Below are 18,118 nucleotides of genomic sequence, written 5' to 3'. Positions count from 1 at the left end.
GCTAAAGTGCCACCCATCCCTCTCACTACTCCAGCCCGAGCACGCTTAACTTTCGGGTTCTATTCTCCTTCGTTTCTGAATCTGCACTTGTTATTTTTCTGACAATAGTAAGATGCCAATCCTATTAACCCTCAAGAGTTTAGGTTGAGCATGAAGTCACACATTTCACCATTTGAGTTTGAAACTATTATTCTAAAAACTGTAATTATTTAGTAACGCTAATATTTCTTGAATAAGTTTGACCATAGTCTGACCATAGTTTGACCAGATTTGACCAAAATTCAAAAAATTAAAATAATTATTTAGTAACACTAATACTTTTTGAATAAGTAGTTTGACCAGATTTAACCAAATTTTTTTAAACAAACTGAAATTTGACCATATCTTTTTTTCCTTTTAGAATTTGAGGATTCTAAAAAATTCCAAACAGGCCGTAGGCGGTCTCCATCGGACGCGGATTTTCGTGCTGAATTTTTTGATATATTATACGTTTTTTCCGACATCGTATGCAAAAGTTATAGCCGTTTTACATTTTCCCTACATTTTTTGCAAAACATGTCCAAATTGTAGTTTTTAAATTTTCCTAACTAGTAGATGTAGTAATATAACTACCTCTCGAAAGATTTTATTTTTTGAAGTTTTTATCATTTTCTTTTGATTTTTTCAGAACTGAAATAGCGACACACAGGGGGGAGGGGGGGTAGAGTTTGAAAATTGCCCTATAGTGCCGGTTTGTGTCACAAACCGGTACTATAGGTCAGACCCCTTTAGTACCGGTTCATGGCACAAACCGGTACTAAAGGTTCAACACGAACCGGCATTAATGCAAATCCGTTCCTTTCCTCAACGGCTGCTTCATTCACTAGTAATAATGTACGTGCAATGCACGTTTATATTAGATAGGATATTAGTTATAGGTGATATTAGATAAAATATATCTGTTGCACTATTGGTAAGATATCAATTACTTTTTCGCGGGAATGGTAGAATATTAATTACATGGCAGATTTTAAGGGATAGCGTTGAGTCAAAACGTGTATATAATCAATGGCAGTGTTGAGTAATTAGAGCGTTAAACGTGTTTGGTGTTTAACATTGAAGCGATTTAAACTGCTAGATGACATGATTTGATGGTCGAGATGGTTTGGATTTGTCCATTTAGGTCTTTTTATATTGATATAGATATAGATGCGAAAAACCAACTGACACAAATATGAATTTTAGGCGACTTACCAGTAGCTTTTTTTTTGCGAAGTTACCAATAGCGAAACTGAAACAAATTATGCTAGGAGATACAAGTCCTCTGAGCGGCGAGCTGATCTCTAGTGAGGAACGCGCCATGGAAGCCGTAGGGCACGCGGCACGTCAGCGCCACCGTTGCCACTGCCTCCATGGTGAGTTGGTGACCGCGTCCAGTACGGCTAGCTCCGACGTGCTCGCCGCCTCATCGTGCACCATCACCACCACGTGCCCCTCGTCCTCCCTCTTATCACCGCCGGCCGCCGGCACGAACGACGCCTCGCCGCCGAACCGTCCGGTGCCATACTGATGCACCGCGACAGCCTCACCGGTCGCCAGGTCCACCTTGGCCACGCCCTGGCACCGCGGCCACGGCTCCGCGATGGCGAGGTACGCGTACCGGGTCCGCCGCCCCAGCAGGGTCCGGTTCACAGTGCCGGCCTCCAAGCTCAGCCCCGAGGCGAGCTCACGCCGTCGAGACATCCCCGTACGGAGGTCCAGCCGGATCTCTGTCAGGGTGGCGCGCAAGTTCGTCGGGGCATCGGCGGCGGCTTCACAAAAGAGCGCGTCCGGCGGCGTCATGCAGGAGCAGATAATGACTACGGTGGCCGGGCCGTCGCCCGCATGGTCGGTCTCCTCCCATGCATTCCAGACGTGGAAGCAGAAGCAATCCGGCACGTCGAACCATCGCATCCTAGAGTCGTTCGAGTCATACCTACAGAATTAAAAAAAATATGGTTGAACGTGTGAAGTGGCAGGTGACACGTGGACGAATGGAAAAATAAATTTTGATACTGTCAGCATGCTTTGCTCTGCATGCAGGTGTCAGCCAGCTAATTTGCCTGCTCCCTCTCCATGCTCTCATCCGTGCTCCTACTTCATCCTACGGCTGTTTTTTTTCCTTTTTTTTTTCTAATCTAATCATCTCCCCTGATTTTAAGGGGATGGGCCGTGCCTTATTTTGTTCCAATCAAATCAAGCCACGTATGCGGAAGCACGGATGGAAGCACGCGCGGGGAGCAGACAAGTCTCGTCTACTTTGCCTACGTATCTGTGAGGGAAGTGAGTGGATAAGAGAGGAGACGAAACGAGAGGCTGGTCTTTTCCTGCGTTTAATTAAGAGACACGGCCGGCCGATTTTGTTTAATTGCTAGGGTTTTTAATCGAAAAATGAGGGCAGCGGCGTGCGATCGTTGGATGAGCGCCACGTACCACGGAGCACGAATGGGAGCATTTTCGCGGAGCAGGCAAGCCTAGCCCGGGAGGAGGCCGAAGCGTGAGATCTTGCTGCCGTCGTGCACGAGCGGCGAGCGGCCACGTAGCATCTGGCCCATGTCGAACACCACCTGCTGGTCTGGGATCACGGCGAAGCTCTCGGTGATGGCGAAGTCGTGCACCATCGTCGGCTGCCGGAGTGCCACGTCCACGTCGCGGGACTTCTCGCCGGTGGCCGGGTCCACGCGGAAGTACCGCAGGTACGGCCTCCTCACGGGGTCGTAGCTCAGCGCGAAGAGCTCGCCCGTGGCCTGGTCGACCTTCGGGTGGGCGATCATTGGTGAGCACAGCTGCCCAGCGAAGTCGAACCGGCCGACGGTGTGTAGGTCGCCACCGTCACCGACATGCACCTGGTACGGCAGGTTGTCTTCTGAGAGCGCGAGCAGGCGGCCGCCAAAGTAGACAAGCCCGGCGTTTGCGGAGCCGGCGCCTTTGCTGGAGTCGACGATGCCGGTGACCGCGCGGAGGCCGAAAAGAGCGAGCCGAGCGATACCCGCACCTCCATGGAGCTCGCCAATGGCCTTTGGGAACGCGCATCGCCCCAGCGCCTCCTCCTGAGCGAGCCGGCTGGTGCGTGTGAACCGACACGTGTAAGATGCCCCCGACGGCGCCAAAGACGAAGATGACGGCAGTGACACCGCGTGGAGCATCCCGTCGCCGTCGAAGAGGTGGTGCCCTGCCGTCGGCGGGAGTAGTGGGTTCGCGCCGTTACGTACGTACACGCCGCCGAGCAGAGCCGGCGGGATCTCGCCGGTGACGCCCAGGTTCCGCAGCGGGGACGGCATCTCCTGCACGGGCGCGAAGTTGCCGGCGAGCTGCACAGCCGGGTCGACGCAGCTGGGTAGTTGCCTCCTCGCCTCGAGCGGGACGATCACGCGGTCCTCAAGGAGGTTCAGAGCTGTGGCAAAAAGGCCCTTTAAGGTGGTGGTGTTTAAGGTTGACGGTGGTTTGAGTGGTTGAAAGGGGAGCTGGAGAGCGTTCATGGTGGATGACGGTGGCGGTGGTAGTGTCGCCGGCGCCGGCGAGCGGAGAGGAGGGCAATGCGCCATGAGTTTGTGTGAAGATATGCGAGCTATTGTTGCTGCCCTACCGCTGACTAGTCTATGTCCATTATAAAGCGCTGCATCATGCATGCATGCAGGAGATGATGCTCTCGAGCTGACACGTGGCATATGTTGGATGGTGGTGGATGCCTGAAGGGATTCTCAGCTACTTCCTCCCATCCACATACCTAAAGAGTAATGCTACATCTACGTAAAAATTGTTACAGAATTAACATACCAGGCAACATGAACAATGAAGACTGGTGATACGGGGAGGAAAGAGCCCACCGGCCTGAAAATCAGAGGGAGAGCGAATTGTTAGGAAGCTTACGTAGAGATCTTTCGTAGTTGCCTGTAGGTCTAGGATTATCGGATCATAAAACTGTGACGATAATCCTACACTTGCGACTGTGAAGATTTTACCAACATGTTACGTGACCTTTCTAACTAAATGTTCTCCCCTCCTTTCCCTGGATTTCAGTGGGTGGGCCCCTTCATCACTCCGCTTTCAATCATAATCCTTTAAATCAGCAAGCCCGTAAAACATCTATGTAACTTTTACTACGTCGGCATCTCCAAAGCGAACCTTGAAACCGCCGCATCCATCCGAACCGACATGCCCGGACACAGTTTGTCATCCAACACGGTACCACATCGATTCACCGATACGTCTGGGCGTATGTTTTCCCGCAAATTGGTACCAAAACTGGGAGAGCTTTGCGGAAATCCAGACATCCACGAGACGAATCAATAACCACCATGTATCCTCTCTTTGTCCAGGCTGCTACTATTTGTATTTTATTTTATTTTTTTCCTATTTAACGAAAGCCACTAACACGGCAGAAGGGTGTGCTGCTAATTAATATGGCATTTGATTAGGATTTGGCGAAAGCTATGGTAGCTAGCTTTACGATTTGGCGGAAGGTGTGCATAACACTAGCTAATTAGTAACTGGATGGTGCAAGCTAACTTATTTATAGGGCTGGAATTCGAGTCGAGTCGAGCCAGCTCGACTCGACTCGCTAAAACTCGTTTTGTTAACGAGCTAGCTCGACTCGACTCATTACTATAACAAGTTCAAATTCAAGATTGGCTCGACTCGTATAACTCGCGAGCTGGCTCGTTTACCTTGTTAAGCTCGTTAAATATATGCCCGTAAAACCTAAATTATGATAAAAATTAGTATGTATATATTAAACATATACATCACCAAACAGATGCAATTTTCTTGTCACAACAGCAAGGCAGCATGACCACAATATTCACACTTGTGACAAAAACATGTACGGAAACCAGAAGTACTTAAAAATCCACATAAAAGTCCACTATCACATTGTAGGTAGCTTAACTTAACAGTCGAAAATTCATCATCCAGTTTGCACAGCACGTAGGTATTTACAAACTGGATGGTGAAAGCTTTTCACGTAATCATGTGTTAGCAATTGGCGGAAGGTTACTTATTTAACGGAAGGATTTGGCAGAAGGTTGTGTGCTCCTGTTTTTTTTTTCAGTTAATAGAATGGACATTTTGGAAGGGTTTTGCTACACCTAGGTAATAACTAGTCCCTCCGTCCGGAAATACTCGTCGAAGTAATGGATGTATCTAGACGTATTTTAGTTCTAGATACATCTATTTTTATCAATTTCTCTGACAAGTATTTTCGGACGGAGGGAGTATTACGAAACTTAACTGATGTGGGCTGATTTGGTTGGAAGAAAAAGAAGCCAGACCCACCCCTGAAAATCAAGGGGGTGATTAGTTTATGGGGAAGGAGACTTACCTAGCTTCACGTAACAAGCTATGTAGGTGTACCATTTTTGATTTGGGAAATATGGTTGGATTACCGACTTCCACATCAGTGTTCGGACGCCAGTCCACGAACGGATGCGGTGTATGATTCAAGGGTAAGCGTCGGAGATGCCCTTACTCAAACCATGGAATGCCAAGCATCAGGCAATGCTACACTTACATAAAAATTGTTACGTACCTTACGTAATAACCAACATGAACAAGTAGGATTGAATGTAAGAGGATTGAGGGGCCCACCCCCCCTGAAAATAGGGGGGGGTGTGGGATTATGGTTAAGAAGGTTACGTTACTTTACGTAGTTTCCTTCGTAGATGGAGCATTATCGGCCAAACATCCTACCCCTACCGGTGACCTACGTTACCTTTACGTGACCTTCCATTCTCTCTTCTAAATTTAGGGTCTGTCTAGGACACATCTAGATGTGACATAGTTATGTCACATCTAACCTGATGTTCACTATGTTTGTGGTCTGTTTTTTTTTTATCCCAGCTTTTTTTTTCGTTCCTTGTTGCTATGTTATTTGTGGGAGATTAGATGTGACATTCTTAAAAAACATCTAGATGTGAATTAGACAAACTCCTAAATTTAACTTGTGGGTGCCCTAGCCTCTAATCCTAAACCAACTAATTAATTTGCTCCACATCTGCACATGATTAATTACATAGAAACTGCCTGTAGCTCCAGCATTACTCATGAAACAGCGCGATCGAGTACGTGCGTGCGTGCGCGCCGTATAACTAGGTAAGTCGATCGATCGCGATCGATTGATGGAAACGAACAAATTGATGGGAGGCGGCGGCACATGCACGTACGGGTGCCCTCGTGGGTCCTGCATGGCGCTGCCGCCATGCGTTCGCGGCAGCGGCCGCCGTGTGTCGCCGCCGGCGACAAGTGTCGATCGACGTAGCGAAACTAACTCCGACGGATAGCCGGGCGCGCCCAAGTTGCACATCGCGATATGCATGAACACATGTGCATGTATGGTCGCGATGGCTGGCCAAGGTCGATCGGGGTAATAAAGAAAGAAAGGAGCACATGGATTTGCATGCATGTCTACGGTCTATAGCTACGGCGGTGCCTGCACGCTGGACGGCACGCACTCTTTACGCCTCTTGGATGCGCTTTCCGGCCAAGAGGAGGGAGTGCCGATCGGCATGGAAGTCTGCGCGCCGGGGTACGTAGTGGACATGGTAGACCGGCAGCAGCACCGGGAGGAGCCACGAGAAACCCTAGCCGAAGGGCCCTCTTGCTTTCCGTGGAAGAAAGAATATAGTCAAGTCTAGCTTGCTACCTATAGATCAGGACAATCGAGTCAAGTGTACATTTGGTGTTTTTTGTTTTTCAGATATGTGTATCTCATCCTCTACCGAGCTAGCTCCTGGTTTGCATGCTAGTAGACTAGTAGTAGACATCATTCAAGTTTGATCCCTAAATAAGAGTATGGCCCAAACTTTTTGTTCTTCTTCATTAGTCTGGCACTTACTTTTCTTCGATGGAAAAAATCTCCATTTATTCATCATTGTCAAGATAGTTAAAGAACATCAGAAGAAAAAATTACATCCAGATCCATAGACCACCTGATAACGACTACAAGCACTGCAGTGAGTCAAAGGCGCGCCACCGCCATCACCCTTCTATCATCGGAGCCGGGCAAATATTGTTGTAGTAGACAGTCGGGAAGTCATCCTGCTAAGGCCCCGGAGGACCAGCGCACCTGAACAACAACCACCGCTGATGAAAAGAAGCATAGATCGAAATGATCCAACTTGTAGACACACAAATATAGAGGAACAAAAACTGGATTCAAGCGGATCCACCGAAGACAAACGCCGACTGGATCCCACGAGATCCGCCAACGACAAACACCGACCGAATCTCGTGAGATCCGTTGAATACAAACCTACACACGCCCTTCGACGATGCTAGAAGCACCACTGGGATGGGGGCTAGGCGGGGGGACCTTATTCCATCTTCAGAAAGCCGATGCCGCCTTGCCTTCCTAAGCATGACACAAACCCTACTAAAACTCAAAAAATACCTAAAAACTTGAGACAAACTTCCCACGTTGTTGTACCAAGTCCGGATCTAATATTGAACTCGCTGTCGTCTAGGGCCATGCGAAAAAGTCATCTTCTTTGGCAGACTAGACAAGTCAGTCCGCCATAGAAGCTCACCACGCTGGAACTGTTCGATCATCGCCAGTTTCACCAATGGCGCCGCCGATCCTGCCTAACAAAAACCACTCGATTTGTCATCTCCTTCTTCGATCGTACAAGCCCTCCAAGACCTCGCCAAGAAGCCGCACCTGGACCTGACCTCCCCGGTGACGCGCCCTATCAGCGGCGAGAGGGGGAGGTGGCTGGAGGCGGCTAGGGTTTTGCGATCGCCATAGCCCTCTCCCACGAAGTGTTACATGTGAGACTAGAGTTACTTTGCTTAGTCAAAAAAAATCCATCTGAGACTTACATTTTTAAAATTTCTCATTCAAAAATAAGTACGCCCTTCGTCCGACAAGGTAAGCTTTTTTGACACGGGACGGAGTAGCAGTTTTTAGAAAATATCGTACAGACCATAGGTGCATGCATTGGTACCTACCTGTCTATGTATGTTTATGAGAAGTGCGGCCCATCGGGTAGCCCTTAATATTCTTTTTGCAGGGAAAGCCCTTAAATATGGGTCATGCTACGCGTCCGTCGGCCGACCTTTTTAAAAGATTAGCCGGGTCGCGAGCCATTGGATCGTATGCCATCGAGCGGCCGAGAGGCGTTCTTCACTTTCGCAATAGAGGTAATGTTTTAGAAACCTTTGCAACAGATGCTATGTTACAGAAATCTTTGCAACAAAGGTCATGTTGCAAAAAACTTTTGAAACATAGGTTGTGTTGTTGTTTTTTTACCGTGTTCATCTTTTTGCAACTTAGATGATGTTGCGGAAGAAATTTTTGCAACATAGATAATGTTGCACAGATTTTGCAATGGACATCATGCTGTAGAAACGCCACCAGCCGTTGCCGATGTCGCAGCAGCATTGTCGTCGTTCGTCATCGCCATTTGCAACTCCCCAATCGCAACTGCAACCGGGAGGTGTCCGGTGTTGACCGGGACTACATGGAGGAGGTCAGCGGGGCCATGCCATGCTTGGGCGCTCCGTTGCAGTCAACGGCCTGCGACGGCCGCCGGCAGTGGTGGAGGCGTACAACGGCCGGACGAACTACGCCACCTCGCGTGGTGCAGGCAACCTCACTATGCATGAGTTGTTGGCCATCCATGACTGAAACGACAGACGATAGAGAGAGATTGGAGAGAAAAGGAGATCTTTTTTTTTCGAGGGTACACCAAAGTTGTACCATAGCTCTATAAAAGGGACGAAAAATATTTACAAGAGAAATAAGTGACTAGTCTGAGATAAAGGAGAAAGTAGTGCGGTGCATGAGTCCATACGGGACACGCGTCGCGCGCTAGAGGCGGCGGACGCCAAGCGCTAAATCGGTCGGGCGATCAGGATCATTTCCCCCACAAATAATAACATTAGCAGACAATGTTGGATGCCAAGGCGAGAGACGGGCGGGACAACAAGATATGCGAGAGAGCTGAGAGAACGCCATGGGTTGATGCCTCCTACTCCAAGAGAGGCCCAATTAAAATCCACACTCCCTTCCGTTGCGCTTCACCATGGATCTTGGGCGTCTGTGGTTTCTGCTTCCGCTAGCCCGGCATCCCCATCCATTGATGTGCTTCAGACCGCTCTGGCTGATCAGACCGAGTTGCTTCAGGGTTGGCAGACACGTATTGAGAGCTTCCTGGAACGGGCTGAGGCTGCTTTGAGCAGGCTCTCCTTTTTGCCGGCTACGTTTCTGGCCACGCAGACACCACTCCCTCATGTTGGCTCCACGGAGGATGAAGGGGCAGATCCTTATGGTTGTTTCTCCCCTCGTGTTCGGGACAATTCATCATTGATGTCTGCTTCGTCTGTTGTGCATGTCGATGTGGGCGAGTCCATCGCTGTGCTTGCGACTCCGGTGCTACAGCTCATGCCCGAGCTTCGGGATATATGTTCGAGCCCTGCTTCGCCTCTGTCCTTGGAGCGGTTGGAAGTGGACTCGTCGACAACCTTGTGTGAGGGGCATGTTTTGCCTCTGTCGTGTGAGCAACTGGAGGCGCCGAAGTCCATTGTGTCGATGGTTCCTGTGGTGGAGGATGATGTGTTGGGGGTTCCTCGGGCCGATGATGTCGATGCGGCCGGTTTGTTGGTGCCTGCCCCTAGTAGGAGCCTCTTGGTTGATGACAACTACATCAAGAAGTACAATGAGTTCTATGATTTTCTTGACAAATGGGTGGCGGATCAGTCTGGACCCGGCATCACAAGTGGTTGCCTCCCCAAGAAGAAACCCAATAGGGAGAAAGCACAGAGAAACAAAAGCAAGAAGGGCGGTGTTATTCGGAAGACGCCCACGATTTCATGATGGAGGGTGCTCCGTTTTTATCGTGGTCGATGTTCTTGTGTGAAGCTCCGCTGTGTTGTACAAGTGTCAAGGGTTTCGGTTGTGGTGCATTGGGAGGGCCACATGTGCGGTCACGGTGTTTCCTGTTCTCTGAGTAGTACGACCTTGGGTTGTTTGTATCGGTTTTTGCCCGATTTTCCAAAAATTAACTGGGCAATTCTCTTCTTCTTAATTAATCGATGAGGCAAATCTTTTGCCTCCGTTTCAAAAAAAAAAAAACATTAGCAGACCAATGCTATGATGTCCATGTATACCAACATTCTCCGCGTAATTGACCTGACCACGTACGATCCCACAAAAAAGAAGATAAACCTCTATGTACGATCCCACAAAAAAGAAGATAAAACCCCACCACAAAAACGTACGATCCTGAGACGGATCGATCAATGGGTGATATTGAGAACTCGCTCCCGGCTGCGGCGACGGCGGAGCGGAGCCGGCACGGCTTCTGGGCGTGGAAGGAGAGGTTCGTTCTCAACCACCTCACCCTCTACAATCCTGCCGCCGACGACGACGCGGCCAACGGCGTCGGGAGTGCCGACGCCGACCAGCGCAGCAGGCGCAGATTCCTATGGTGGATGACTCTGCTCGAAATCGTCGTCGTCCTCAGCACCGCATTACTCATGGCGTGCATCGAGCCGTCCACCGCCGGACCGGCGGTGTACCTTGCCTCGCGCATCGGCGTGTGCTCCTCCTCCTTCATCTGTGGCAGGCGGTTCGTTTGGACGACAGAAAGGACCGGAGGATCATAGACTCGTTGATGTAAATCTATTCTAGCTACTTTCGTGCTCGGTTAGGTTGATCGTCCATGTATCATGTATGTGTGGTGTTGATGGTAGCAAAGGTCGTTCTATTTAATGATATGATATCTGGTAGGTTTAATGGGAGGGGTCCGTAAGTTGTTTCCGTATAAGCAGCCTGTAAGCGTAGCATTTTTTATACCAAAAGGCTTTAATTAATCAATAACGATGGTTGCGTCAAAGTCGATCGAAAGAAAGGAACAGTAGACCCCATGAACCATAGAGGCCTACATTGCATCGGCGATCCCCTCTAAGATCACACGGCCATGTCGCCGCTGAACCTCGGCGGTTCCCGGCGCGGCTGCGTCGTCTCCACCGGGCCAAGTGGCGCCATCACAAGGTCTCGAGCTACCCAAGGACACCACCTCTCACCTCCTGATCCGCCACGGCGCGTGCCTATGATGCCGATGCATCACCGACGTCGTAGAAGGCCGCGTGCTCGGATGTTTGGTGTTTGTCAACCACAAGTTGTCGCCATCTTGGAAACATCGGCATCGGCACCTCCACAGCCCCGATACCAACGTGTGGGCATGGGGATTCAAGGCGGTCGTGCTTGAAGATCGTTAGGCTCTAAAGGTATTACCTCGCACGCTTGTGTTAAATCTACATCGCCTACTATTGGTGGTTGTCGCAGGGAGTACTCGTAGTGGATGGGAAGGAGATGACGATCCACTGTTCGTTGTGTGCATACGGTTTGCGGAACCGTGCACGTGATGACTATGAGCCGGACAATCAACGAATCGCAACAACTCGGCAAGTGGGTGGGACGACACAAGATGACTTTGTTCTTGATGGTGCTCTTTGAGCTCCGCATCTTGGATTCCAGAGTGAAAACCGCAGGTCTAGCCTTCTTTGGTCGTAGATGGCAATGGCGGCTCTCTAGCTATTTTCTTATTGAAGGCATTGTCTGGAGGTCGGACCTCTCCGAGGTACGTGTGTGCATCGTTACCTTCTTGAATGCATCGCTTTGGAAAACCCTTACGTACAGTACATGTGTCGTCAACGGCGATGGTCTGTTCGTGTTGCTGCGAGCCTCTGATCGCTCCAGCAAGGTTTCTTTCTTTTTTTTCCTTTTCGGCCGTGTACTTTCTTGATGTCTAGACTAGCTCTAGACATTTTGTTGCTGCGGAGGCTGGACAAATGTAGTATCTTCTTCATATTAATATACTTCCTTTATTGAAGAAAGAAGGAGGTGCTTGCCTGGTCTAAGAACGAGGCTCTACCGTGGACGACGTGCAGTAGTCAAATAGACTACACATAAACTAATAGGCTAGATAGAGATCACGAGAGGGGCGATCCGGGCGCCCGTGGCAGGTGTGGCCGAAGCGGCTGTGGCGCAGTGAACGAAGCATCATCATGCCTCAATGATGTAGCCATATTGGTGAACCTGGTCAACAAATCTTGGTGTCATGCTCGTGTTTGTGTGATTGCTTATCTTCAACAGATTTATGAATGATTCTAAAAGTGGTATAAAAATAGACCAGTAGGGGAGGAACTCTATGGCTTTTTTAATTAAGATAGAAGGTGTGAGACACACGTTCAAACCCACGACATTGACCAAGATAGCCACATGATGGCCGGCTGGAATGCACAGCGCCGCTCCAACCACTGGGCTAAGTGGTATCATGAGCAAAGTTTGATGTTCAAAATTTTTGTTTCAGTTGATCTGGTGGAATATTCGAGGTCAAGAAGAAACTGTCGTTGGTTGCGGCGTGATTCTCAAAGAGATCAGAAAAGAGCAATCATGAAGGAGCGGGCTTGTGCGCGGTCTAGGACAGGACTCGATCGACGGTGCCATTCGGGAGCGCACGCGAGCGTTACGTCTGCAACACATTCAATGGATGCCAGTTTTAGATCAATCCAAGACGGCTAGGGCACATGCAGCATAATTCTAATTAGCCTCATGTTGCCACAATTACTGGCGAATTTATTTTTAGGCTAACTCGCAAGCTTTATTAATGTGTCACCATATTTACAGAGACTAATAAAAGGTCACCGTGCAGGCCTAACCAAACATGGCAGTTAGCCCCTGAAAAAAATTTCTTTTTTTGAAAATAGCCTCTAATTCAAGTGTTTGCTTAGCGAGATTGTGGGCCTCGGAATTCCAGGTCCTAAACTCATGCTAAATAAACAAGAAATAAAATATTTAGTCAGAAAAATGCACAACTGAGCGAGCGAACCACCTCACATTGGGCTGGCCCGTTTAGCACTCATGTTGGTTTGAGTTCCTGACCGCTTCAAGCCCAGTTTTACTTGTTTTCATCGGTTTCTTTTTACTTTCTTCTTTTTCAAAAGTTTCCTTTACAAAAAGTGTCTTGGAATATTCAAAAAAGATAAGAATCTCAAAAAATATTCGTATATTCAAAAAAATCATCAAATTACGAAAATATAGTTTTTCCATATATTGTTTTTCACAATTTCAAAAAATATATTTTTTAATTTGTTCAGAAGTTCAGTAAATGTTCCTATTTTTTAATATATTCTGAAATGTACAAAAATACTAGTGTTTCTAAATTTTTACCGGATTTAAGTAAAAATTTGCTTTCAAAATTTGTTCACAAATTCCAAAAAGTTTGTGAATTCAAAAAATATTCGGAATTCTAAAATAATTGGGAATTTTTGAAAAGTAAGTCATTTTATTACAAAACAAATGTTTGCGGTCTTAAAAACTTTTGGAATTTTCAATAAAAGTTCATGTTTTTAAAAAATAATCACTTTATAAAAAAATGTATTTTAAAAAATAAACTTTGAAATATCTGATGGAAATCATGGCTACAGTGATCGTCTTGCAACAAGTTTTGGTTCACAACAGTATGTTGTTTTACTACAATTTATCGCTTCCTTGAATGGGCCAGCCCTGTAGATAGCGCGCATGGTTGACCAGAAGGGGCTATGTGCCACTTACTGTGAGGCATATGGCTGCCACACCTATAGAGTGCCGGTGGTGGGCCGGCCCTGTAAGACGTGGCTCCATAGATTGATGTTGCTAACATCACTCTTTTGATTTTCCTTTTTGTACATTTCTTTATAAGTAAATGCATGTATTACAAAAACTTAAATTAACTTGCTCCCTTCAATTCATATCAATTGAAGCTGCTTTAGTACAATTTCGTACTAAAATCATACTAAAGCAGCGTCAATTAATTTGGATCGGAGGGAGTGAGAAATTTTGAGAACATCAATTTGAAAATTATTAGTATAGTGAAACGTAATATTTTTAGCCTAGTTTTTGGATAATGTCGATAAGTTTCAAAGAATGTTTGGGACAATAAACAAATGTTCATGTGTTTCAAAAATATGTATGCAAACTTTTAAAAATGGGTATAGAATGTAAAACAATGTTTGAGTTACGTAAAAAAAAATCCTCCGTACCATTGGGAAAATGTACGTGACATTTAGGAAAATATTCCCGTGTCTGAAAAAAATAATGACATTTCTTCATATGTTATAGTCAATGTAAATATATGTTCACATAGGTTAAAAAATGTACATTGCATTTAAAAAATCATGTGTTTCCATAAACATTCCGTGACATTTTCAAAAATATGATACAATGTTAAAAAATATTATTATTCTTTTAATAAAAACTATTTCCATTAAAAATATACAGCATGTATTTGGAAAGTATTATTGCGTATTCGAAAAAATGTTCAAGACATGTATTTCTTTTAAAGTGTATATCATATATTTGAGAAATGTCCAATATGTAGCAAAAAAAATGTTTTGCGTTTACTCTAAAAATGTACAATGTGTACTTAGCAAAAGTAGACATGTATTAAGAAAAGAAACTAATATAAACCGACAAATAAACAAGAAGAAAAGCAAAAAACATCAAACCAAACCTAAAAAGAAACAAAAGAAAACCAAAGTATAACAAAGAAAGGAAGAAACCCGATAAAATCAATTGAGGAAACAAAGAACACTGAGAAAAAAACATAAAAAAGAGTTGATCCGTGGAGGATCTTGTCGCTACTGCGCAGGGAATTGATTCAATCTACTCGACACAAGTTTTCCAGGCTTACATTCTTGCATCTTTGCTTGATCGGAGGTTTTTTTTGTTCTGCTAGTAGAGTGAAAGACAGGGCCGTACCTTTCGGTGCCCGGTGCAAAATTAAAATTAGGCCCTATTTTAAAAATATATATTAAAATATTTTGGATAAGTTATTGCGATGCTACAGATTTTTTCAGCGAATTCACATTTTATATTAAAATGTAAATCTACCCAAAAAGAAAATATTAATGAAGTAGTAGAACGAACAAAAATGATGGGAGTAGAAACTAATTAGAGGGGTGAAATGTTGGAGACCATGAATGGCAGCACATGGGATCGGATCACTCTACTAAGAACCATGTAGTGAATGAGAGACAAAAATACACACACAAACACACACACGGACGTGAGGTTGGCCTGAATTTTAGGGTGAGTCCTTTTCATATAATTCCATTTTAAAAGCCCATTAGTATGTCTGATTTTGGGGCCCCTGGAATTTGGAGGCCCTGTGCAACCGCTCCAGTTGCACATGCCAAGATACGGGCCTGGTGAAAGATCGACCGACGAACGACTCACCATCTAGTCGAGTCCTCATCAGAGGGGGTTAGATCGAGGGAGGGAGGGAGGGGGAGAGAGATCTTGCGGGTATGCATCGGTAGGACAACCACGTTCTGAAAAATAAATGGGACGTAGTGGTAAGTCACCATTGCGTTTGTTCTCAATCTATCAGACGCCATGACTTTCATGCCGAACTTGTTGTAAAAATGTTCTTCGATAAATATGTCTTTAGCTCTTGATATTTTAGTATGGTTGTATATTTATCCATTCACATATCATTCCGAGAAACATTTTTAGTTGGGAGAAGAAAGAAAGGGAAAAAAGTGTAGAGCGCTTTATAGCGGTAGAAAAAAAGTTGCCAATGTAGCATGTTGCAACGCAGAGGCATTCTACTAGTCAATCTAAGTGGTCTTTGGCTGACGGTTTAAATATTAAGTGTATATTTTTATTGTTTCATTTGGATTAAGTTTTTTTTAAAAAGGTCAATTCTAAAATGTGTTGGTCGGCACCTATGTGCCCGGAGCATAAAAAGACATCAGCGTCCATCTATTCGAGCCAATCGAACAAAATCCGACAAAATCCGTGTCCATTTGGGCCGCCGCGTTGGAGTTTGATGGTTGTCCGAACTGGTGCACACATGTGGTGTGGATACAACTAAGCCATCAATTCCAATCCGACGGTGACGCGCTCATGGTTGTCCGAACTGGTGCACACATGTGGTGTGGATACAACTAAGACAAAATCCGACGGTGACGCAACGCTGTGATTAAACATGGATTAAAGTTGTTCTTAGGTGCGTATTATCAATGTCCATGAGAAATCCAACACAGGCCAGGCCGGGACGTGTACGTTCATGGCATTAGGTTACTCGGTTTCAGAGACCGACACCGACACGAAAAAGGGTTACTCAACTTCAACTCAAATAAGCCATCGGTCGAGTTGCCAACATTATATACTCAACAACATACAATAATCAGAGACAACAAACCACAGATCGATCGATCGATCGATGATGGCTGATATTGAGAAGGGATCAGAGGACGCCGCCGCCACCAACGACCTCAGGAGTGCGTACGCCGAGCTGTGCAGCAGGAAGAGATTCCTATGGTGGCTGACTTTGCTCGAAGTCGTCTTCGTCTTCGGCGTCGCGGCGGTCATGGCGTGCATCGAGCCGTCCACCGCCGGACCCAAGGTGTACCTCGCCTCGCGCGATGTCGGGTATGCCGGCCAGGCCGTAGGCGTGTGCTGGGGAATCTTCCTCGTCTACCAATGGACCGAGTCTGCTAAAGAGTACAAGAGGATCCTAGACTCTGTGAAGTAAATATGTGTTCTAGTAGGAGTACTTTCATCTTGATCTTTTTGATCATGCATATGCATGTACGTGTGGTGCGTGGATGGTACTCGATGAAGATACTAGCTAAATGTTCGTTGCCACGGAAAATTTTGATATGGAGATATGAATTATTATTACTTTGACGAGAAAACTTCTTCATCGTATCATGAAGTACAAAATTACATCAATATCCATAGACCACCTGGCGACGACTATAGACACTTGAGCGAGCCGAAGGCCCGCCGCCGTCATCATATCTCCCTCACTAAAGCCAGACCAAACTCGCTGTGGTAAGCAATTGGGAAGTCGTTGTGCTAAGATCTCACAGGACTAATGCATTAGAATAGTAACCGCCACCGATAAAGTGAAGTATAGATCGAAAGAATCTAACCTGTAGACACACGAACAAAGACTAAATTCAAACAGATCCACCAAAGACCAACACCGATTGAATCACGCGAGATCTACCGGAGACACGCCTTCACACTCCCTCCAACAATGTCAGCCGCATTGGAACAAAGGTCGAGTAAGGAGAACTTTATTCCATCTTCAGGGAGTCGTCACCATCTCATCTTTCTAAGTAGAACACAAATCCTAAACGAACTCAAGAAAACATGAAAAAATAGAGCAAGATCCCTCCCACCGGCAAGAGCCGAGGTCCACCGCGTCTCTAACACCACCGGAGACGAGAAAGGCCACCGGCGGCGACGGTGGGAGGCGGAGGAACCTAGGTTCTTTTATCAAGAGGAAGGCGACGGCGGCTGCGTTCCTCGGTCCTAATCGGTCGACGGTATTAGAATTCTTGTGCTGACATAGACGAAAGCAGTGAAGATATTGGTTCTTAAAAGTATTATAGACAAACTGTGCGTCTTATATTAATTCTTAAAACTATTATAGACAGACTGTATGTCTTATTTATTAATTTTTTAACATGGTACAAACGCAGATGCTGATATATACAGTTATATACTCATCCTATAAACACACACGCACACCCTACTTTTATGAGTATATCCGAAAGAAAGAGCGGGCATATCATCTTAAGATTGGCGATGTCACCATAGATGCCTCATTATCAACAGGAACATCTCCTTCCACTGAACGTGCATCGCCGAAAATCCTGAAATAAATCCAGGAAAATGCAAGTACCAGAACTTGAACCCTAGTGGGCTGGAGTTTACTCCGCTGCCACTAGGACACTGTTTGTTTGGGCTTTTGCTTCTGTTTTCACAGTTTTTTCATTTTGACAAAAAAGCCAAAAGAGCTCCTAAATAGGTATTTTTTTTGCTTCGGGCTTATACTATCATATAACAATATTGATTCATAAGCCAAAAGCCTAATCAGAAAAGCACCTCTTTAGGAGCTTTTGTGGCTTTTTTAGCCAAAGTGTAAAACCTGCAAAAGCAGAAGCAAAAAGCCCAAACTAACAAGGCCTAAATATTTTTGTGCTTAGGCTAGATGCTGATTAGAGGAGAAAAAACAGATTTTTTTTCTTCTCTAACCGGTTTTTAGATCAGCTTGAGTTGGCTAGAGTTGCTCTTAGGAAGATGGCTCTATATCACTTCAAT

At 46.0% G+C, this 18,118-nt stretch overlaps 1 pseudogene; it reads right to left on the bottom strand.

Moving 5' to 3' along the window:
* Nucleotides 1-1,168: 1,168 nt before the first annotated feature.
* On the bottom strand, nucleotides 1,169-3,584 carry LOC123186950 (9-cis-epoxycarotenoid dioxygenase NCED3, chloroplastic-like; annotated as a pseudogene).
* Between the last annotated feature and the right edge of the window lie 14,534 nt (nucleotides 3,585-18,118).

This window comes from Triticum aestivum, chromosome 2A (genome assembly GCF_018294505.1).
Source record: "Triticum aestivum cultivar Chinese Spring chromosome 2A, IWGSC CS RefSeq v2.1, whole genome shotgun sequence".
In the NCBI taxonomy this organism is placed as follows: Eukaryota; Viridiplantae; Streptophyta; class Magnoliopsida; order Poales; family Poaceae; genus Triticum; species Triticum aestivum.
The sequence above is the reverse complement of the archived record's forward strand: the minus strand, read 5'-3'. Positions and strand labels throughout refer to the sequence as shown.